The sequence below is a fragment of the Macrobrachium rosenbergii genome, chromosome 39, assembly GCF_040412425.1.
Source record: "Macrobrachium rosenbergii isolate ZJJX-2024 chromosome 39, ASM4041242v1, whole genome shotgun sequence".
In the NCBI taxonomy this organism is placed as follows: domain Eukaryota; kingdom Metazoa; phylum Arthropoda; class Malacostraca; order Decapoda; family Palaemonidae; genus Macrobrachium; species Macrobrachium rosenbergii.
Window position 1 is genome coordinate 11674153 of NC_089779.1, and position 23951 is coordinate 11698103.

General features: G+C 37.5%; 1 protein-coding gene and 11 non-coding genes across 12 annotated transcripts in view; 3 read left to right on the forward strand and 9 right to left on the reverse strand.

Moving 5' to 3' along the window:
- The window catches only part of LOC136825748 (proteoglycan 4-like), an 85858-nt gene that overhangs the window by 21565 nt on the left and 40342 nt on the right, over nucleotides 1-23951 (forward strand). The window lies entirely within an intron of this gene.
- On the forward strand, nucleotides 1383-1454 carry TRNAD-GUC (transfer RNA aspartic acid (anticodon GUC)). The gene has a single exon. It is a non-coding gene; the product is annotated as a tRNA-Asp (tRNA).
- TRNAD-GUC (transfer RNA aspartic acid (anticodon GUC)) lies at nucleotides 1968-2039 on the reverse strand. Its single transcript has one exon. It is a non-coding gene; the product is annotated as a tRNA-Asp (tRNA).
- TRNAD-GUC (transfer RNA aspartic acid (anticodon GUC)) lies at nucleotides 3730-3801 on the reverse strand. Its single transcript has one exon. It is a non-coding gene; the product is annotated as a tRNA-Asp (tRNA).
- Nucleotides 4209-4280, reverse strand: TRNAD-GUC (transfer RNA aspartic acid (anticodon GUC)). Its single transcript has one exon. It is a non-coding gene; the product is annotated as a tRNA-Asp (tRNA).
- Nucleotides 4494-4565, reverse strand: TRNAD-GUC (transfer RNA aspartic acid (anticodon GUC)). Its single transcript has one exon. It is a non-coding gene; the product is annotated as a tRNA-Asp (tRNA).
- Nucleotides 5437-5508, reverse strand: TRNAD-GUC (transfer RNA aspartic acid (anticodon GUC)). The gene has a single exon. It is a non-coding gene; the product is annotated as a tRNA-Asp (tRNA).
- Nucleotides 5990-6061, forward strand: TRNAD-GUC (transfer RNA aspartic acid (anticodon GUC)). Its single transcript has one exon. It is a non-coding gene; the product is annotated as a tRNA-Asp (tRNA).
- Nucleotides 11948-12019, reverse strand: TRNAD-GUC (transfer RNA aspartic acid (anticodon GUC)). The gene has a single exon. It is a non-coding gene; the product is annotated as a tRNA-Asp (tRNA).
- On the reverse strand, nucleotides 14122-14193 carry TRNAD-GUC (transfer RNA aspartic acid (anticodon GUC)). The gene has a single exon. It is a non-coding gene; the product is annotated as a tRNA-Asp (tRNA).
- TRNAD-GUC (transfer RNA aspartic acid (anticodon GUC)) lies at nucleotides 16194-16265 on the reverse strand. The gene has a single exon. It is a non-coding gene; the product is annotated as a tRNA-Asp (tRNA).
- TRNAD-GUC (transfer RNA aspartic acid (anticodon GUC)) lies at nucleotides 17552-17623 on the reverse strand. The gene has a single exon. It is a non-coding gene; the product is annotated as a tRNA-Asp (tRNA).

The window sequence follows — 23951 nt, forward strand, 5'->3', positions numbered from 1 at the left end:
CACGGAATCGGGCCTCGTGGTCCCGACCATGGTCTAAGAAAGACCACCGCATGGTCGGCCACGTTTGCCGGATTTGCGTCGTTGGGAAGGCAAATCGCCTAATCGAATTCACAGGGTAGTTATTTGTATTCGGGGGCTGTCGTGGAAAACGGGCGAATCGTGAGCTTGATGGCGTGTTGACCATAAAAGTCTTATTAGCTAAAGATATTCGGGTTATGTGACGTCACGGTTTGTTGCTCGCGTGTTTCTTGAAAGCACGCTTGCTTCTTTTTCTTCTGCCTGGGATGCCGTATTTGGGCGGTCCAAGGGTGGGCGCTTCTAAACAAGAGCAATCTGGTTTTTACTGTCAAATATCTTCAAACATTTTATTTGCATGCAACTTAGGGAGAGATAGATAGAGAGAGGGTGGTAGATTTTTCCTCCAAATAATTCTATTTTACATTCCCTTACATTCTTCTCGTCGAGATTTGCATGGGGGCTCTCAAATTTCTAGATAAACCTGGTCGTTTGTGGTCTTTCATATATTATATGTTTTCTGATGTGTGAAGTGGAAGACATTGTTACCCACCAAAGTCTATATTATTTTCTGGGAAAGCGGGTGTCTTTCAGGAAGAAAGAAGATTGTAGTCACTGTCACATTCTGTCGCTATCTTGCCAGTTTTAGCGGGTAGATGGAGAGATGAATTTAGCATTTACTGCTGTAGTCTTTTTTTTTTTTTTTTAAACCAATCTTACGACTTGACATCTAATCTGTACGCAAATGCAAACAAATGCTTTAAAAATACAGAAATTACTTATGCCTTTAAACTGATCAACATAAAAGAAATTCCTGTAAATTGAATGTAAATAGTTTATTATGAGAATTATTTTTCTTAACTTAGCCCTAACCATCATGCTAAGCCTAACTTATTCGTTACAGTTTAGGAAAAATTGGTTCCAATTTTCTTATTGTCAAGAATCTGACATATTTTACTGTGACAAAACTTCTCTTGCAATTTCTGTATCATGCACTAATCCCATTTTGGGAAAATCCTCTCTCAAAAAATTCGAAAGGGTGGTCTTACACGCTCAGAATTTATGCGCAGATCTTAGCATTATGCCAAAAATTTCATCGTTTAGAAGACATATTGAACGTTTCTTTCACAATATTGGTTCTAAAGTTGATGGACGCAAAATATCACTGTTAAAAAAGTTGATCGTCAATGACCTCCTTAAGTTGAGCCGGGCTTTATTCTTAGTCTTGAAACGAATATAAAAAATTAGAGGAACATTGGAAGTGATTGGAAGAAAATAATTGACGGTAAATGGCGCCAGTGAATGAAGCCTGCAATCAAGTTACATCCAAGTAAAAGACAACTAACCAAAGTAAGGTAGTACAGCAGTCCTCGATAGTATAGTGGTGAGTATCCCCGCCTGTCACGCGGGAGGCCGGGGTTCGATTCCCCGTCGGGGAGATACAATTATATTTATGGGCTGACGTGTTGTAAATGAGGCTTCTTGTGCAAACGTTCATGAAGGTTCAACCGTGGGGGAGAAGATCCATGATAATGGTGGTGTGAGGACTGTTTTCAAATCCTTATCATTTTAGTCTGTGCATAAATTAGTTCTTAGTTGCCTTAGTAAGATTTTCGGATAGCCTTGCTAGTGATATTATTGGGAAATCCCACATAATTCGAACTGACGTAAAACATAATTTTGCCGAAACTTTAACGTATGTGTAGTAAAAAAGAGGATAGACATTTCAGGAAGTAATTATGTGCTGATGGGAGTCATCCTTGAAGGAGTGCAGTGAGGGGGATTAATGTTGCATTGTGGGATAGCAAAGAATAGTCACTACTGTCATCTGTGCTATGAATCGTACTGTCAACCTGTTCCAGTCCAAGTAAACGAATGGGAAATCGATTGGCACCTGAAAGAAATTGCCATAACGTTTGACTTTATGGAAGAACCCCTAAATATAATTGTATCTCCCCGACGGGGAATCGAACCCCGGCCTCCCGCGTGACAGGCGGGGATACTCACCACTATACTATCGAGGACTGAGTGAGTGGTAATTGTATCGCACACTTGTCTCATGGTTTACTTCTGTCTGATTCAAAGAAATTCTTGGTTCACCGTCTTTGGTTCACCTATGTCTGTATGATTTAAAGAAATTCTTGGATCCCCCTTTGTCTGATTTAAAGAAATTCTTGGTTCACCGCTGTGTGATTTAAAGGAATTCTTGGTTCCCCCTTTGTCTAATCTAAAGAAATTCTTGGTTCCCCCTTTGTCTAATCTAAAGAAATTCTTGGTTCCCCCTTTGATTTAAAGGAATTCTTGGTTAACCTTCTTTGTGTGATTTAAAGAAATTTTTGGTTCACCTCTGTGTGATTTAGAGAAATTCTTGGTTTCCCCTTTGTTTGATTTAAAGAAATTCTTGGTTCACCTCTGTGTGATTTAAAGAAAATCTTGATTCACTTCTGGGTGATTTAAAGAAATTCTTGGTTCTCCCTTTGTCAGATTTAAAGAAATTCTTGGTTCACCACTGTGTGATTTAAAAAAAATCTTGGTTTCCCCCTTTGTCGGATTTAAAAAAATTCTTGGTTCCCCTTTGACAGATTTAAAGAAATTCCTGGTACATCTCTATGTGATTTAAAGAAATTCTTGGTTCTTACCTTTGTCTGATTTGAAGAAATTCTTGGTTCACCTCTTTAATTTAAAGAAATTCTTAATTCACCTCTGTTTGATGTAAAGAAATTCTTGGTTCATCTCTATGTGATTCAAAGAAATTCTTGGTTCCCCTTTGTCTGATTTAAAGAAATCCTTGGTTCACATCTGTTTGATGTAAAGAAATTCTTTGTACCCCCTTTGTCTGGTTTAAAGATATTCTTTGTTACTCTTTGATATAAAGAAATTCTTGGTTCACCTCTGGGTTAAAGAAATTCTTGGTTCAACTTTGTGTGATTTAAAAAAAATTGTTGGTTCACCTCTGTGTGATTAAGAGAAATTCTTGGTTCACCGCTGTGTGATTCAAAGAAATTCTTGGTTCATCAGTGTGATTTAAAGAAATTCTTGGTTTACCTCTGTGTGATTTAAAGAAATTCATGGTTCCCCCTTGTCTGATTTAGAGAAATTCTTGGTTCACTGCTGTGATGTAAAGAAAGTTTTGGTTCCTCCTTTGTCTGATTTAAAGAAATTCTTGGTCTACATCTGTCTGACATAAAGAAATTCTTGGTTCCCCTTTGTCTGATTTAAAGAAATTCCTGGTTTACCTTTGGGTGATTTAAAGAAACTCTCAGTTCCCCTTTGTCTGATATAGAGAAATTCTTGGTTCACCACTGTGAAGGATATTTTTGGTTCCTACTTTGTCTAATTTAAAGGAGTTCTTGGTTCCTCCTTTGTCTGATTTAAAGAAATTCTTGGTTCACCACTGTGTGATTTAAAGAAATTCTAGGTTCACCTCTGTCTGTTTTAAGGAAATTCTTGGTTCACCTCTGTGTGATTTAAAGAAGTTCTTGGTTCCCCCTTTGTCTAATTTAAAGAAATTCTTGGTTCACCTCATTCTGTGTAATTTAAAGGAATTTTTGGTTCACTGCTGTCTGATTGAAAGAAATTGTGGTATTCTGGATTGATTTGATTTTCTTGCTGTTTAATATTAGGCCACCCATATGCTGGTGCGGGTTCTCGCTTCCTGAGTAGCTTGCACGTAAATACTCAGCAACACGTCTGATCCTCCAAAAATTTGTGCATCTCCCCGACGGGGAATCGAACCCCGGCCTCCCGCGTGACAGGCGGGGATACTAACCACTATACTATCGAGGACTGAAGTTTGGTTGTTTTTTGACTTGGGTTGCATCGAATTGCAAGCAATTTAAAATGATTTTATATTGCTGCTTTGTAGAAAGGGGCCTAGTTTTTTTTTCCTCTTTTTATACCATTCAGAGGATGGGTTTACCCTGGCAGCATTATTGGAATGTGGGATGCATATTGGATGAGAACCTTGTAATAATTATATGCTTTCACCAAAGAACTAATGACTTCTGACAGAACACTTTAGGTTTTCACTGCTGTATTCCTTACCTGGGGATTAGAGATAATCTACATGTCAAGAAATACTAGAAAACCTCTTCATATAATCGACATGTCAAAAAAATACTAGACAGCCTTTTGGCACCTCTTCTTTAGGAACCTCATCAGCAGTGCGTCAGATCCTCCCAAAATAATGACATCTCCCCGACGGGGAATCGAACCCCGGCCTCCCGCGTGACAGGCGGGGATACTCACCACTATACTATCGAGGACTGAGAGAGTGGTAAGGTCTTCTCCCACTTGACGTTTGTTTCGAGATAATTTTACTATTTAATTTTCTTTTTTTTTTTTACAATCTGTGTCGTTCAGGATTGATTTATGTGTGACAAAAATTAAAACAGTATATTTGGCTTGGACGTAAATGCTGCCACGTAGGTAATCAATGTCAGTTCATGAACATCACATTTAAACAAAAATAATGATGCCTCCCCGACGGGGAATCGAACCCCGGCCTCCCGCGTGACAGGCGGGGATACTCACCACTATACTATCGAGGACTGTATACGAAGGCGAGCGGTTCTGAATACGTTATTTGCTGTTTACCCAGACGCCGAAAGATCGCACTTGTGCCGAGTACGTTCGCCGATTGTTTATATTTATATTTTTATTATTATTGTCGCCTTTAACGGATGGATTCTACTTTCAATATTCTCAGTATTTGTTGTTTGATATCAAGTTGAAGATAAACTTGTTTGTTTTAATCTGCAATAATACATACTCTTTAATGGCAAGAAAGAAGGGGAGTTGGAGTTCTGCCAAGTAAGGTCCTGTCCTCTTAGACGAGGTAAAGTTAGGAATTTGCAATTTGAATTAAAAGAAAGTACTTTATGCCTTGTTGGGGCATGGTTACCTCAAGAAAATCAGCACCAGTATCGAAACTCCATGAAAATAATGATTGAGTATAGTATAACTCGATAGTGGTAATATTCCAGGAGATGCAAATGTGGTTGGAAACAGTATGTCTTAGATGTGGAAAGAACAACGTAACTTAGGTATGTGTCTGAGATGTGGAAAGAACAACGTAACTTAGGTATGTGTCTTAGATGTGGCAAGAACAACGTAACTTAGGTATGTGTCTTAGATGTGGAAAGAACAACGTAACTTAGGTGCTATCATAAATGGCAAAATTTCGTCTATACCATAGCTAGCATATCTTTATTTATATTGCCTTAATATATGTAAAGCACTGTTTATATTGCCTTAATATATGTAAAGCACTGTACGAGAGTAAGTTCTCCAGGGAAGTAGGCGCCACATGAAAGAAAGAGACGGTTGTTATCGGTGTACACACGTTTAGACTGTTATCTTTATCTCATTCAGCGGTGCACGATAACGTAAATATGTTGATAGAGTAAATAATAAGTGTATCTCCCCGACGGGGAATCGAACCCCGGCCTCCCGCGTGACAGGCGGGGATACTCACCACTATACTATCGAGGACTGAAGAAGAATGGCAATGTTTTGGTTATTTGTATTCGAGCTGGATACTAGTCGATTGGACGGCTCTCGAGTGCTTGTATTTCACTATTACAAATTGCATTCAAGCTTTAACCTTTTATTTACGACTCATCCGGAAATGAAAGGTTGGTTTCAGAGTGGGCGATCATTTATTTTGTCTTTGTTCTGTGCTGTTATCGAGATTGCTGTAGGTTCATAGTGTATCATTATTATGAAGATGAAGATGAACATACTGCAATCTTTATAATAGCACAGAACTTCTAGAAGCCACCGGCAATGTTTTCCCACTCTGAAACCAGCTTTTCGTTTTTTGAAATGTGCTTAAATAAAATGATTGAAACTGCCATGCGATTTGTCATAGCAGTAACAAATAAAATGGACGCATTAAAGAGCTACCCAGTCGACTGGCATCCAACTCAAACAAAAATAACTAAAACATTTCAACATTTCCACATGCTTTCAATCCTCGATAGTATAGTGGTTAGTATCCCCGCCTGTCACGCGGGAGGCCGGGGTTCGATTCCCCGTCGGGGAGATACAATTATGTTTATAGAGCCAATGTAATCCATTTGATAGATCTGTTGTTGTTGTATGCAACGCCCAGGGGTTTGGAACAGAGCTAAACATATTTTGTGAGATATTGCAAACATATTTCTTGGAGAAAGTGATATTATGATATTTTTGCCAGTAACAGTAGAAATATAACAGCCACACTTGTGGTATACATAACTGGTAAGTTGGTTAATGTTTGTTATTGAATACTGTTCGTTGTAGGATAGACAGTATAGAAGCTATATCATTAATGATATCCGCTCCAGCAACGGATATGACACAACATGCTGATGAGAATAATAGCAGCGAATGTAATAGTAAAATCAAGAGCCAGGGAGAAGCAAGAATGTTGTAGAGATAACGAATTTATTAGGGGCATGGGTATCTCCAGCAGACGTTGGCCTTCAAAGGAGATATGTACAAATAAGGCAGATAGTATAGGAAAAAAATTCACAAAATTTACGACAGTAACGATAAAAAACTGAAGGCGAAACAAAGCAACGCGGATGAATCGCTTTCCCATTGCTTAAATCTTATCCCCTCAATTATTTAAGATATTTTGGTTTAGCTACGTACTGCTATATCCTAAATCAAATGATCAGACTAGGCAATTTTCGCCTGGTAATGATTTTTCAATTATTGTTTTACATGAATGGAGGCGATTGTGTGTTAGACGACTGAGAATGTCACTGTGAATAAAACTAACGCATCTCCCGAATAAGGATCGTGTAAAGGCAACATCGATATACATTTTGTTATTATTATTATTATTATTATTATTATTATTATTATTATTATTATTATTATTATATTTCAGAACAACGGCATATTGGTTTCCTGGCGACAAAAGGCAATTAATCTTGCAATCATGTTGCGAGTCGCAAATATTCGATCTCCCTTTTATCTCATAGGTTAGAGAAATCGTATATAAACCCCAGAATGTGATTCCCGAGGAATATTTGTGTCGTCATTACACCTCATGCGGTGCACTGTAGGCATTACTTGAGGTTCTTTGCAGCGTCCCTTCGGCCCCTATAGCTGAAACCTCTTTCATTCCTTTTACTGTACCTCCATTCGTAGTCTCTTCCTTCCATCTTACTTTCCACCCTCTCCTAACAGTTGATTCATATAGTGCAGCTGCGAGGCTTTCCTCATTTTACGCCTTTCAGACCATTTTACTCTCAATTTCTATATTCTGTTCTATTCTTGGTTGCGTTGTCGTTGCCAAATTCGTCTGCAAACCTGTAGCAGGAATCGAGTAGCTGCCACACGTTGATTGAGAAATTAGAACTGTAGCATTGGCGTACTAGAGGTTGCTTATTGTTATTCCATTAATAGTGCATCCAATATGGAGTGAGTTCAATTTACCGGTGAGTGCATCTGCGTATGCATTAGAGAGATACGATGAGAGAATGCCAAACAACGGGCGTTGTATGATTGTACTTTTCCTCGTTTAATACAGAATTGCTGAGAGGAGAACCACCAGTATGATAGGCCAGTTAAATATAAGATTATTCGTTTTAAGAAGCTTCAAGAATTGTAGATAGTTTATCGTCAAATGCTTTGCTCAGCAACGAAACAAGAATCACGTGAGGCTGATAAAAAGTAAAACCTCTGCCTTGTTCTCAAGAGGACCCACACAGGATATCGTAGGTAAAATTGACTGCATAGTCTTAAGGCAAGAGTTACAAGGGTCAGCTGCATGTTTTAACTTTTATATTTTCATTATCAGTGGTAGTGAGCGAAGCAGGATTAGGGATTCAGGAAGTTGTTGAAGTTTGAAGATATTGAGTATGCAAATAGCTTAACGTAAAATTCGAACGCTTCTCTTAAGGAGCCCACCGCAGCTGGTTTACTTCATAGTAGGTAAATTCATTATGACATCTCTCTGATTTCACCAGGATTGATACAGTCTATTTCTCAGTGAGAAAGTTATTCACAACACTTTGAGAGTGTTGATCGTTTAAGTATCTCAGAACAGAGCTAAACTAACAACCCCACATCCATGCAGTAGCGTCGTCTCCGACTGCTTCCTGATATCTTGTGTTCGTTGACCTTGAGATTAGAATTTTGTCATTGGAATCTAATTTTGTTGGCATTGCATCTGCCCTTGGTTTCGTTTCATTTTGCTGATAGTGTATCGTAGTAAGCTTGAAACTGGTTCTTCCCTGTTTCATTGGTATTGCAAAGTGACCTTTACTTGGGGTCCCGTTTTGTCTTTGTAAAATATTGTGTGTATGTGTGTTTGTGATCTCTCTAGCGTTGGTTATTTCTGCAATTTTGTTGCTGCATTGGCAAGTTGAACTACCAAAGTCACAGCTGATAACTGGCGGTCGTTCATTTATTGAGGATTTCAGAGCAGGGCGGAGTGGTCTATTGGATGTAACCTGCAATAGTATATACTGTAGGTTTTTGCAAAATCTTGCCAAATGTCTCAGTTCACAACGGGCTCATATAGCCAGTAAGATGTTAAACAGCCGTCCAGTCAAGATGTTGACGTTAAAACAGCTATTTATCTTTGTATGTTTAAGATAGGGCAGTAAAGGTACATCGCTTATTTTAAGGTGATTTTGAATGTATGTTAAAACATGAAATAAAATTGTTTCAGGGAGTAAGCATTATGCAAATGGGATCTGTTTTGGAATCGTGAATAATGACTAGTGTTTTGTAAAACATTTAAGGTCAGGCAGTATTGATTAAAAGTTGTGACAGTCTCCCAAGGTATGTAGACATAATGAGGAACGTAACTTCGTCTACGTTATCTTGAAGGCCGAGTATTGTCTGATAATAGACCTCCTGTTTGGATAAAATGCTGTCATCGAAGTTGAAAAAGCTTTTAGGGTTCATTTACTGAATCGTGGATAGCAAGATTGTATAGTCAAAGGAGCGTTCCTTGAAAAACAACTATTCTTCTGAAGTTTTTAAGTTTTTACAGAACATTTTTAAGAGAGGGATACTCCACCTCAGACCAAAAATTGTTCTTGATATTATGTATGGTAAATCCTTACTTTCGAACGGTAACGAGAGAAGTGTGGTTAGGGTACAGGGGACAAATGGCGCTCTTGGTTGATGTTGTGATTAAGGTATACCTCATTTATAGAGAAGAAGGGGTGGGGATCGAGTGAATTGATATCTGGAGACCTTTGCATTGGGACCAAAGTGCTCTCCTTTTTGGGGCAACAGTGTAATGGAAAATTTTGCGATATTGCATGCCACCCTGCTTTTAATATTGCCTGTAAAATCATTGGTTATATGACCATCAACATTTTGGGTGTGAGGAAGAGTGGGATTCATATTAAATGTTCTGCTAGGCTGAATGTGGATACATGAAGTTAGGGCAAAATGAAAACTGTCATTGCCATCTTAATTGTCAGATAATTTTGAGCCTAGTCCAGTAGAGTCGAGCGTTATAAAATATTTTAAATTTAAAGGCATTATCAATTTGGTCGTGTTTAAACTGGACACAAATTGGACGGGTGATTCATAACATTTTTAGTTACGACTATATTGAGAGAAAGACCTTAATCACTGCCATATTCAGCCTCTAATTCCTTCTTCAATGTCAGCTAATATTGTAATAGTCCTTAATGAGTGTCTTTTTTTTTTTTTTTTTTTTGCTTGGATACCAGTTAAATGCACAACTCGAATTGTCATGTTCAGCTATTTACAATATTTTGTATTTGCTCTGTTCACATCGGGGACTGATGTTACCTGTCTCAGTTCAGCCTATCACACACACAGCCTTTGCCTGGCCTGAGCCCCGGAGGGGGGATAGTGCTGTCTGTGTACCTCACGCGGTGCACTGTAGTCATTATTTAAAGGTTCTTTTCAGCGTTCCTTCGGCCCCCAGCTGCAACCCTTTTCATTCCCTTTACTGTCCCTCCGTTCATAATCCCCTACTTCCATCTTAGTTTCCACCCTTTCCTAATGATTGCTTCATAGTGCAGCTGCGAGGCTTTCCTCCTGTTACACCTTTGAGACTCTCAGTTTCCCTTTCAGCACTGAGTGACGTCACAGGTCCCAGCGCTTAGCATTTAGGCCTAAATTTTATATTCAACCAATCAACCTAGCCCGAGGGTTAGAACCCTGTTACAATACCGCTGCCAAAATGGATCTCTGTCACGGCACTGGGCTACACATCAGCAAAGTCGTTGCTGGGAAACTCTCAGGGTCGGGCTTTCTGCTTGATTAGTAAATTCCTGCTTCTCGGTTTTATCCTATACACAATTGTGGCATGGATTGTAAACCTGTGAAACCAAATATGCCTGTTCGAGCGCCCGTCCTCCCCTTTACTGTCATTCCTTATCGTTCATGCTCCCTGTTGAAGACACAAACAAAATTTCTTACTGGGCTATCAGTAATTAGGATATCCGGTGCCCAAACTAGTAAACAACGAGGTTTCTCACAACCGTGGCTGATCGACGGCACGACTTCTAACCCAAAAATAAAGTAAGATTATTCATAATGAATTCCTGTAGGGGGTAGTGCGTCAGTGCACCCCATTTGGTGCACTGTAGGCATTGCTTAAGGCTATTTGCAGCGTGCCTTCTGCCCATAACTGTAATCTCTTTCATTCCTTTTACCGTACCTCCGTTCATATTCTCTTTCTTCCATATTCCTATCCACCCTCTCTAACAATATGTTTCATAGTGCAATTGCGAAGTTTTCCTCCTTTTACACCTTTCAAACCTTCCTACTGTCAATTTCCCTTTGAGCGCTGAATAACCCCATAAGTCCCAGCGCGTGGGCTTTGACCTAAATTCTATATTCCCTCTATATATTCATAATGAACAACTTAATCGTAACCAATCAGTGGCACAGGTGTATCTCAAAATATTATTTTTATCTGAAAGAGCCTGATTTCCTCCATGAATAGACTTTCATTTTATTCTAGAATAAACTTGTATTAGAAGGAGACTTTTCCTAGTGTTGTTAAGTTAATAGGCATTAAGGTATTGTGTATGGTAACATGAATTTTTACCAGGTTTAAAACTAATGTTGCTGTCGTAATTTCTCAGAATTTATAGATAAAGTATATGAAGTGATGAGACACTTGACATCAAAGAAATTGGGATCATGTCAAGATTAGCGAACCCAACATCTCCATGTCAAGAACAGCGAACCCAATGATCCCCCTTTCCGGTCCGAACTCCAATTCCACACGAGGGCTAGTACTAAACACGACGAAACAGTGAGTCATCTACACTGTTTCGCCGTGTTTAGTGCTAGCCCCTTGGGGGTGCCAAATGTATTTCGCCTTGTTTAGTACTAGCCCCTGGGGGTCAAATGTACTTCGCCTTGTTTAGTACTAGCCCCTGGGGGATCAAATGTCTGGTACCGAAGTGTTCATGTCTAGAACAGCGAACCCGATTATTCCCACGTCAAGAATAACGAACCCAATAATCTTCTCGTAAAGAATAGCGAACCCAGCTGTGAGTGGGTTCGCTAATCTTGACTTACTTGAGGGTTCGCTAATCTTGACTTGATCCAGAAATTGTAAGCAGTTTATCCAGAAATCAGACTAGGCCAATTCCATATAAATTAATTGTAACCAATTCGTCCATAATTAGGACAGGTCAATTTAGTTTTGATTGTGTTTGGTATTGCATTATAAAGACGGGAGAAAATTGAGTTAAATACTGTACGTAGATCAGTATTAATTATTCTTCAATTTTAAAGTCTTTTTAAAGAATCCATTGTTCAGTATAAAAAAAAAAATCTTCACTTTTAAAGGGATCTCGATGCAATGGAATCATATGTGAAAACTACGTTTACCACACCAATTAGTCATGTAAAATACATTTACAAACGCTTTTACTTAGCAAGACTCCTCATTAGCATCCCGTCGGCCTTTTGAAAATAATTGCGTCTCCCCGACGGGGAATCGAACCCCGGCCTCCCGCGTGACAGGCGGGGATACTAACCACTATACTATCGAGGACTGACGAAAGTGGAAATGTTTTGCTTTTTCGTGGTTCCTCGGAATTGAAATGTGCATCTTGTGAGTAGTTTATTGGACTCCACCTATCATCACCTTGCCTATCATACTGTGAGAAGCGTAGCAACAGAAGCTTATACGCAGCCGGCAAAAGGGTTGAGTCATTTAGCGTCAGTAGCACTGGGTTGACCATGTAAGTACAATATGAGCTGGACATTTAATTTACAAATTCATCCACATAGGGAAGAAGGCTAACCCTTCCAAAAGATATACATTGCTTGAACGTAAATAGTAATACACATACATTTGTAGTTGTACACATGTACATGGCAGTAGTAATAAAAGCAAAGTCAGTGCACGTCATGCGGTGCACTGTAGACATTACTCAAGGTTCTTTCCAGTATACCTTCAGCCCCTAGCTGCAACCCCTTTCATTCCTTTTACTGCACCTCCATTCATATTCTCTTTCTTCCATCTTACTTTCCACCTTCTTCTAACAACTGATTAATAGTGCGAATGCGAGGTTTTACTCCTGTTTACACTTTACAAGCCTTTTTACCATCAACTTCCGTTCAGTGCCGAATGACCTCATAAATCCCAGTGCTTGGCCTTTGGCCTAAATTCTATATTCTATTCTAATAAAGGCAATGGTCATCATGTAGGTGATAATAATAATAATAATAATAATAATAATAATAATAATAATAATAATAATAGTGGAAATCAACATACAACTTGTCAAAAATTAAACAACAAGAATAGCAGCAATACACTTATACATAAGAGCAGGGTGCTGAAAGAAAAGCTTTGTATTTCAAAAAGGAAGATTACTCTTGAAATGTCCACTTTATATGTCACCAGGAAGGAGTATTGGTAGGTCAAGATTTTGACTAAATGATGTAAGACCAGTTCTCTCTCTCTCTCTCTCTCTCACACACACACACACACACACACACACACACACACACACACACACACACACACACACATATATATGATTAAAATCAGGGTCACTGTCAAAGCTAACTGAAACAACCTAATTATTTACAATGCTACTGCAGTTGGATCAGCGGATGATACATCTCTTGTGCACGTATATCAGTGATATACATATTTTATCTACAACAACATTTGACAGTTGAGCACATTCTGGTTCACTGCACCAGGTAAAACCACGACTGAAATTTTAGGGGACAACATTGATGTTGGCCCTGTTTTGAGTTTGTTAAAGACTTGTGGTTTTTATGAAAATATCTTATAATTTTATATAGACGTGTCATTTTTATCTTATTTATGGCGGTTTTAAATCCATTAGAAATTAAATCTCTTCGATTTTACCCTTTTAAAATTGACCTTTAGAATATCTGTTATAAACTCATTATTCATATTTCCATTTTCATTCATTCTCATCATAGTGCTGAGTGACCCTATGGGGCCTAGTGCTTGGGCTTATGCCTAAATCACATATTCCATTCACTTATTCCATGCAACAACCTGAACAACATTCTTGGGAATGTCAGCCATGTTGTTTTTAACGTAACTTAAAATATGCTCTTTGCTTCCAAGAGCAAGATTACTCCCAGACACTATTTTCTATGCACAGAGTCAAGACTTTACATAGGTAGGTCACGATTTTGGCGGATGAAGTTGTGTACATTATTTTTAAACCCGCTATCACGATCTAAACTATCTGAAAATTTCAGATAATCACATGAATTAACAATGCTATTTAGGGTCTTCAGCAATTGCGATCCAAACCTAGGAAAGTCTAGAATGATTATTTTAGGTTAAAATGATTATATACATCTATTAACATCTTAATTTTCAGTAAAATTAAGTATATTGCTCTGCTGTCCAATAAGTAGTGATTATTTTTTCAAAATTTGGAATGTATTTGAGCTTATTTACATAAGGCACCAGTGCAATGACTGAGGTGTAGCAGTTTTCCATAAATTTTAACGGTACTGGGCCGAGAAAGATTAAAATCACTGCTATATTCACCCTACAAGTGTTTTCAAGGATGTCAAAATGCCCTTACATACAATTATACGTTTCATGTAGAGAATTCATAAGCACTTCGTCAGTCCCCATCAATATAATTGTATCTCCCCGACGGGGAATCGAACCCCGGCCTCCCGCGTGACAGGCGGGGATACTAACCACTATACTATCGAGGACTGACGAATGTGGAAATGTTTTGCTTTTTCGTGGTTCTTTCGGAATTGAAATGTGCATCTTTGAGTAGTTTATTGGACTCCACTATCATCACCTTGCCTATCATGCTTTATACGCAGCCGGCAAAGGTTAGATCATTTAGCGTCAGTAGCACTGGGTTGACCATGTGAATACAATTTGAGCTGTAATGGACATTTAATTTACAAATTCATCCACATAGGGAAGAAGGCTAACCCTTCCAAAAGATATACATTGCTTGAACGTAATAGTAATACACATATATTGTAGTTGTACACATGTACATGGCAGTAGTAATAAGAGCAGTATCAGTGTACCTCATGCGGTGCACAGTAGACAGTACTCAAGGTTCTTTCCAGTATACCTTCAGCCCCTAGCTGCAACCCCTTTCATTCCTTTTACTGGTGGGGGATATTCTCTTTCTTCCATCTTACTTTCCACCTTCTTCTAACAATTGATTAATATTTTGCGAATGCGAGGTTTACAAAAAGCCTTTTACCATCAACTTCCGTTTCAGTGCTGAATGACCTCATTTTTCCAAGTGCTTTGGCCTTTTAAAATTCTATATTCTATTCTAATAAAGGCAATGGTCATCATGTTTGATAATAATAATAATAATAATAATAATAATAATAATAATAATAATAATAATAATAATAATAATAATAATGGGAAATCAACATACAACTTGTCAAAAATTGGTTAATAAGAATAGCAGCAATACACTTATACATAAGAGCAGGGGCTGATGAAAAGCTGTATTTCAAAAGGAAGATTACTCTTGAAATGTCCACTTTATATGTCACCAGGAAGGAGTATTGGTAGGTCAAGATTTTGACAAAATGATGTAAGACCAGTTCACACACACACACACACACACACACACACACACACACACACACACACACATGATTAAAATCAAAGCTAACTGGAACAACCTAATTATTTACAATACTACTGCAGTTGGATCAGCGGATGATACATCTCTTGTGCACGTATATCAGCGATAACATATTTTATCTACAACAACATTTGACAGTTGAGCACATTCTTTCACTGCACCAGGTAAAACCACGACTGAAATTTTAGGGGACAACATTGATGTTGGCCCTGTTTTGAAGTTTGTTAAAGGCTTGTGGTTTTATGAAAATATCTTATAATTTTATATAGACGTGTCTTTTTTATCTTATTTATGGCGGTTTTAAATCCATCCAGAAATTGAATCTCTTCACATTTTACAATTTTTAAAATTGACCTTTAGAATATCTGTTATAAACTCATTATTCATATCATTTCCATTTTCATTCATTCTCATCAAGTGCTGAGTGACCCTGGAATTGGGCCTGGAACTTTGGGCTTATGCCTAAATCACATATTCCATTCACTTATTCCATGCAACAATCTGAACAACATTCTTGAAAATGTCAGTCATGTTGTTTTTTTAACGTAACTCAAAATATGCTCTTTGTTTCCAAGGCAAGATTACTCCAGACACTATTTTCTATGCACTGAGTAGGTCACGATTTTGCAGCGGATGAAGTTGAAGTCATTATTTTAAACAAGCTATCACGATCTAAACTATCTGAAAATTCCAGATAATCACATGAATTAACAATGCTATTTACGGGTCTTCAGCAATTGCGATCCAAACCTAGGAAAGTCTAGAATGATTATTTTTAGGTTAAAATGATTACATTTATTAACATCTTAATTTTCATATTACTCTTCCTCTCAATAAGTAGTGATTATTATTTTTCAAAATTTGGAATGTATTTAGCTTATTTACATATGGCACCAGTGCAATGACTGAGGTGTAGCAGTTTTCCATAAATTTTAGTCGTATTGGTCCGGGAAAGATTAAAATCACTGCTATATTCACCCTACAAGTGTTTCCAAGGATGTCAAAATGCCCTTACATACAATTATGCGTTTCATGTAGAGAATTCATAAGCACTTCGTCAGTCCCCCATCAATATAATTGTATCTCCCCGACGGGGAATCGAACCCCGGCCTCCCGCGTGACAGGCGGGGATACTAACCACTATACTATCGAGGACTGGCAAGGATGAAAATGTTTTTCTTGATTGTGTTTCATTGGAATTGAATTTTGCCTCGTGAGAGGCCAGTTTAATGGACGACACCTATTTTGTTGTATGGGGCGTAGCACAGTAGGAGTGTACAAAGCACCCAAAACGGTTGAGTCTTAAAATGGAAAAACTCCTGTCACTAGCATGGGGCTCAAAACCAAGGTATATACCATATGAAATGTAGTGAACATATATGATTCGCTTGATCAACCACGTGTGATAAATAGGCTAACCCTTATATAAGATACGTGCGCTCAAACTTGAATGATAGTAATAAGAGTAATACACATACAAATGAAAGCATTAATGATTATAACTGTAATTATAATTATATTGGAAATGAACGTACAACCTATCTAAACGTACACAGTATGAATAGTTGTAATACACCTGTACATGACAGCAGGGAAGTGGATAGCATATCCCTGTGTTTCAAAGACCAAGATTACACATGGAATGCCCGTTTTAAGTAACCACGAAGGAGTATAGGCTGGTCAAGATTTTGGCAAAATGATGTAAGAATTAAAATTGGTGTCATTGTCAAACCTAACTGAAACAGAGCCTAATTCTTTACAATGCTACAGCAGTTGGATCAGTTGACGATACATCTTCTGTGTACTTATATCAACGATAAGCAATATTTCATGTACGACATTCTTGAAAATGTCAGCCATGTTATTTTTATCATAACTCAAAATATGTTCCATCTGTTTTCTATGCACAGACTTAACACTTTACATATTGTAGGCAGGTCAAGATTTTGGCGAATGAAGTTGTGTATATTATTTTTAAAACCAAAGTCACTGTCCAAAGTCACTGTCCAAACTATCTGAAAATTTCAGATAATCACATGAATTAACAAGGCTATTTATGGCTCTTTCAATTGCGATCCAAATCATTTGGAAAGTCAAGAACCAGTTAATTTAGGTTGGAAAGGTTGGATGAAATTAGGTTGAAATGAAGACAGTTATTAACAATTTAATTTTCAGTAGAATTTTACAACTTAATATTCAGTAAAATTTAAGATTAGTTGCTAACAACTTAATTTTCAGTAAAATTTAAGCATAGTTATTAACAATTTAACTTTCAGTAGAATTTAAACATATTACTGTACGATCCAAGAATGAATTAGTTTTCATTGGGGTCCAGTACAGTTTGGCTTAGTTTTTAATGTGGCTAGTTAAAATGCCTCCAAATACAATTACAAGTAGACAGTTCATAAGCAGCTCGTCAGTCCCCATCAATATAATTGTACCTCCCCGACGGGGAATCGAACCCCGGCCTCCCGCGTGACAGGCGGGGATACTAACCACTATACTATCGAGGACTGGCAAGGACGAAAATGTTTTTCTCGCTTTTGTTTCTTTCTGAATTTTCCCTCGTGAAGAGGCCAGTTTAATGGACGACACCTTCCTTTTGTTGTATGGGACTTAGCACAGTATGAGGTACACTTGCAGCCAAAGGGTTGAGTCTCAAAATGGAAAAATTGCCTGTCATTCCATGGGGCTCAATCCCTCCTGTCATTTCTGAGATTAGTGAAAAGATGATTCTCCTGTTCATGGGGATATGATAAATCCAGGCTGCATATATAAGATACACGTGCTCAAACTTTGGTGATAGTAATCAGAGTAATACACATATAAATGAAAGCATTAATGATTATAACTGTAATTATAATTATATTGGAAATGACCATACAACCTCTCTAAACGTGATACAGTATGAATGCAGGGTAAACGCCTGTACATGACTGGAGGACTGTTGATAAATATCCTGTGTTTCAAAGGACCATGATTCACAGCATGGAATGCCCGTTTTATGTTACCAAGAACACAGTGTAGGCCCAGTCAAAGATTTTGGCAAAATGATGTAAGACCAGTTCACAAGTATTAGAATTAAAATCACTGAAAGCTAACTGAAACAGAACCTAATTATTTACAATGCTGCAGCAGTTGGCTCAGTTGATGATACATTTCTTGTGCACTTATATCAATGATATGCAATATTTCATCTACAACAACCTGACCAACATTCTTGAAAATGTCAGCCATGTTATTTTTAGCATAACTCAAAATATGCTCCATGTTTCCTCCAGCAAGATTATGTCTGAACATCTATTTTCTATGCACAGAGTTAAGACTTTTCATTTTGTAGGTCAAGGTCAGTATTTTGAATGAAGATGTCTATATTATTTTCATAACCACTATCACTGTCCAAACTATCTAAAAGTTTCAGATAATCACATGAATTAACAAGGCTATACACGGCTCTGTAAGAATTGCAATCCAAATCTTGCAAAGTGTAGAATGGTTAATTTAGGTTGGTATGGTTGGTTGAAATTAGGTTGAAATGAAGACAGTTATTAACAACTAAATTTTCAGTAAAATTTGAGAATACTTAATTTAAGCATAGTCATTAACAACTTAATTTTCAGTAGAATTTACACATATTCTTGTACGATCCAAGAATGAATTAGGTTTCATTTGGGGTCCAGTAACCAATTTGACTTATTTTAACGTTAGTTAAAACTGCCTCCATATCAAAACGGGTTTCAAGTAATCAGTCTCATAAGCAGCTTTTACTAGTCCCTATCAGTATAATTGTATCTCCCCGACAGGGGAATCGAACCCTGGCCTCCCGCGTGACAGGCGGGGGATACTAACCACTATACTATCGAGGACTGTTCAAGGACGAAAATGCTTTTTCTTGCTTGTGTTTCATTGGAATTGAATTTTTGCCTCGTGAGAGGCCAGTTTAATGGACGACACCTATTTTGTTTGTAAACAGTAGCCTCCCATGTACAAAGCACCCAAAACCTTTGAGTCTTAAAATGGAAAAACTCCTGTCATTAGCATGGGGCTCAAAACCAAAGTATATACCATGGGATATCAGTGAATTATTTGATTTATTTCTTCAACCACTTAATAGTGATAAATAGGCTAACCTTATATAAGATAGCATCTTCCTTGAAACTTGAATGATAGTAATAAGAGTAAACTTATAAATCAAAGCATTGTGTTATCTGTAATTATAATTGTCCTCCCAAAAATGAACGTACAACCTGTTAAATTTACATAAAGTATGAATGGCATTGAACCTGGTTCATCGGAGACATAACAGCTGAACTGTGGAATATCCCTGCATTGGTGTTTCAAAGACCAAGATTACACAACGGAATGCCGTTTTGAACTCGCCCACCTTAACTAGGCCGGTCAAGATTTTGGCAAAATGATGTAAAGACCAGTTCCAGTATTAGAATTAAAATTGGTGTCATTATCAAACCTAACTGAACATGAACCATAATTATACAATGCTGCAGCAGTTGATCAGTTTGACGGACTCTTCTGTGGGATATAACACATAAAGATTGGACATTGTGAAAATCCAGTGCCACTAGTCTTTTCTTTTATCATAACTGGCAAGCATGTTCCATCTGTCAGAGAAACACAGACTTAACAGATTAAAATATTGTAGGCAGGTCAAGATTTTTCTGAATAGTTGTGTAATTATTTTTAAAACCAAAGTCACTGACCTTACCTCATTGACAGATAACACATGAATTAACAAGGCTATTTATACAGATCTTTATGTCGTACAAATCTTGGAAAGTCAAGAATGATTAATTCCGAGGTTGGAAAGGTTGGATGAAATTTTGAAATGAAGACAGTTATTCAATTTAATTTATAATAGAATTTCCTAATGGCAGTAAAATGAAGAAACATGTGATACACAAGTGTGACAGTGGCACTGTGATAAATTTAATGTAAAAATAGTTAAATAAACCTGTACGTTTTAGGCGTGACTAATTGAGCTTCAAGGTCCAGTACAATTTAGCAAAGTAGAGTTAATTAATCACGCCAGATACAATTACAAGTAGACAGTTCATTTGCACAGTCAAAGATGTCATCAATATAACTGTTAATCCTCCCCGACGGGGAATCGAATCCCCGGCCTCCCGCGTGACAGGCAGGGGATACTAATCACTATACTATCGAGGACTGGCAAGGACGAAAATGTTTTTCTGCTTGTGTTTCATTGAATTGAATTTTGCCTCGTGAGAGGCCAGTTTAATGGACGACACCTATTTTGTTGTATGGGACTTAGCACAGCTTATGAGGTGTACAAAGCATCCAAAAGGTTGTGTCTCAAAATGGTCCCTTCCTCCTGTCATTAGCATGGGGCTCAAACAAAGTGTATAGTGACATATGAGGCGTAGTGAATATATATGATTCCTTGTTGGCGGTATGAAAATAGGCTAACCCATATATAAGATACACGTGCTCAAACTTTTGCAGTGATAGTAATCAGAGCGAATACACATATAAATGAAATCAGCCTTCATCGATTATAACTGTAATTTATAATTATATTGAAATTGTTCATACAACCTCTCTAAACGTACACAGTATGAATAGTTGTGTTTACACCTAAACATGATAGGAGGGAAGTTGATAGAATATCCCTGTGTTTCAAAGACCAAGATTACACATGGAATGCTCCAGTTTGTATGTCGTGGTTCCGAGGGAGTTTAGGCCGGTCAAGATTTTGGCAAAATGATGTAAGACCAGTTCACAATTATTAGAATTAAAATCATGTCACTTAACTGAAACAGAAAATTATTTACAATGCTGCAGCAGTTGGAATCTGATACATTTCTTGTGCACTTATATCAGTGATATGCCTATTTCATCTAGAACAACCTGAAGAACATTCTTGATGTCAGGGATTTATTTTTCATAACTCAAAATATGCTCCATGTTTCCAAGATGATTATTCCTGAACATCTATTTTCTGTGCACAGAGGTTAAACTTTGCATATTGTCCTTACTCAGGTCAGTAACTTTTTGAATGAAGATGTCATATTATACGTAACCAGATCACTGTCCAAACTATCTATAAAACTTTCAGATAATCACATGAATTAACAGATACATCTGGCCTGTGAGCTTATTATTCCAGACCCAGTTAGAATGGTTAATTTAGGTTGGTATTTTTTCTGTTGAGTTCTCTGAAATAAAGACAGTTAAGAGGCAAATTTAGCAAACGTTTGAGACTACTTATTAACTGGTCCCCTTAATTTTCAGGATTTTCTTGCAGTAAAAATTCCAAGAATGAATTAAAGTTTGGTAAGGTTGGAGGTGGCGCTGCTTGAAATGAAGCCAGTTATTAACTAATTTAATTTTCAGTAAACTGGTGGTCACAGCATCCATCATCCAACAGCTTAATTGTAAATTTCATAGTAGAACAAGTTAAAAAGATTTACATATTCTTGACTGATCCAAGAATGAATTAGGTGACATTTGGGGTCCAGTGCAATTTGACTTAGTTTTAACGTGGTAGTTAAAAAGCCTCCATGTATACAATTCATGTTTCAAGTAGACAGTTCATAAGCAGTAAACCGTCAGACCCCATCGTATAATGGCGTATCTCCCCCGACGGGGGAATCGAAAACCCGGCCTCCCGCGTGACAGGCGGGGGATACTAACCACTATACTATCGAGGACTGGCAAGGCGAGGCCTGTTTTTCTTGCTTGTGTTTCAAGAATTGAGGTAAACCGTTAAGGCCAGTTTAAATGGACACCTATTTTGTTGTATGGGGCGCCCCCGCACACAGGAGTGTACAAAGCACCCAAAACTTGAGTCTGATAAAATGGAAAAACTCCTATTAATTAGCATCGGGCTCAAAACCAAAGTATATACCATATGAAATGTAGTGAACATATATCCTGCAACGGGAATCAACCCAGTGTGATCCAGGCTATCCACCTTATATAAGATACATGTGCTCAAATTTGAATGATATGGTCAGAGTAATACACATATCCTTCAAAGCATTAATGATTATAACTGTAATTATAATTATATTAAAAAATGAACGTACAACCTGTCTAAACGTACACAGTTTGGGGAATTGTAAACACTGGTACATAACAGCAGGGAAGTGGATAGCTATATCCCTTGTTTCAAAGACCAAGATTACACAAGGAATGCCCGTTTTATGTAACCATGAAGGAGTGGCTTCTCCCTTCATTTTGGCAAAATGATGTAAGACCAGTTCCCAGGTATTAGAATTAAAATCGGTGTCATTGTCAAACCTAAGGGAAACAGAGTCCACCAATTATTTACAATTTCCTCCTCTACAGCAGTTGGATCAGTTGACGATACATCTTCTAGTGCACTTGTATCAACGATAAGCAATATTTCCTGTACGACAACAATTGAAAATGTCAGGGATATTTTTTTATTTTTATCATAACTGAGGAATATGTTCCATCTGTTTTCTATGCCAGAGTTAACTGTCTTTCATATTTGTAGACCCAGGTCAAGATTTTGGCGAATGAAGTTGTGTATATTATTTTTAAAACCAAAGTCACTGTCCAAAATTTCAGATAATCACATGAATTAACAAGGCTATTTATGGCTCTTTAGCAATTGCGATCCAAATCTTGGAAAGTCAAGAATGGTTAATTTAGGTTGGAAAGGTTGGATGAAATTAGGTTGAAATGAAGACAGTTATTAACAATTTAATTTTCAGTAGAATTTTACAACTTAATATTCAGTAAAATTTAAGATTACTATCTCTACTCTTATTTTAGCAAAACATAGTTATTAACAATTTAATTTTCAGTAGAATTTCCTACTGGTGCTATCAATAATGAATTAGTTTTCATTGGGTCCAGTACAATTTACCTTAGTTTTTAACGTGGCTAGTTAAATGCTACTGTTTTACAAGTAGACAGTTCATTCCCCAGCTCGTCAGTCCCCATCAATATAATAGTGCTCCCTTGACGGGGAATCGAACTCCCGGCCTCCCGCGTGACAGGCGGGATACTAACCACTATACTATCGAGGTTGGCAAGGACGAAAATGTTTTTCTCAGCTTGTGTTTCACTTTGAATTTTACTAGAGGCCAGTTTAATGGATGACACCTCCTTTTGGGAATGGGACCCTTGGCCAGTATGAGTGTACAAAGTGCCCAAAAGGGTTGAGTCTCAAAATGGAAAAACTCCTGTCATTAGCATAGGGCTCAATAAAAAAGTGTATACCATGTGAGATGTAGTGAACCTATATGGTTTGCTTGATCAACCACGTATGGTAAATAGGCTAACCCTTATATAAGATACATGCAATCAAACTTGAATGATAGTAATCAGAGTAATACACATATAAATGAAAGCATTAATGATTATAACTGTAATTATAATTATATTGGAAATGACCATACAACCTCTCTAAACGTACACAGTATGAATAGTTGTAATACACCTGTACATGACAGGATGGAAGTTGATAGAATATCCCTGTGTTTCAAAGACCAAGATTATGCATGGAATGCCCGTTTTGTGTTACCACGAAGGAGTGTAGGCCGGTCAAGATTTTGGCAAAATGATGTAAGACCAGTTCGCAAATATTGGAATTAAAATCGGAATCACTGAAAGCTAACTGAAACAGAACCTAATTATTTACAATGCTACAGCAGTTGGATCGTTGATTATACATCTCTTATGCACTTATATCAGTGATATGCAATATTTCATCTAGAACAACCTGAAGAACATTCTTGAAAATGTCAGCCATGTTATTTTTAGCATAACTCAAAATATGCTCCATGTTTCCAAGAGCAAGATTATTCCCTGAACATCTATTTTCTATGC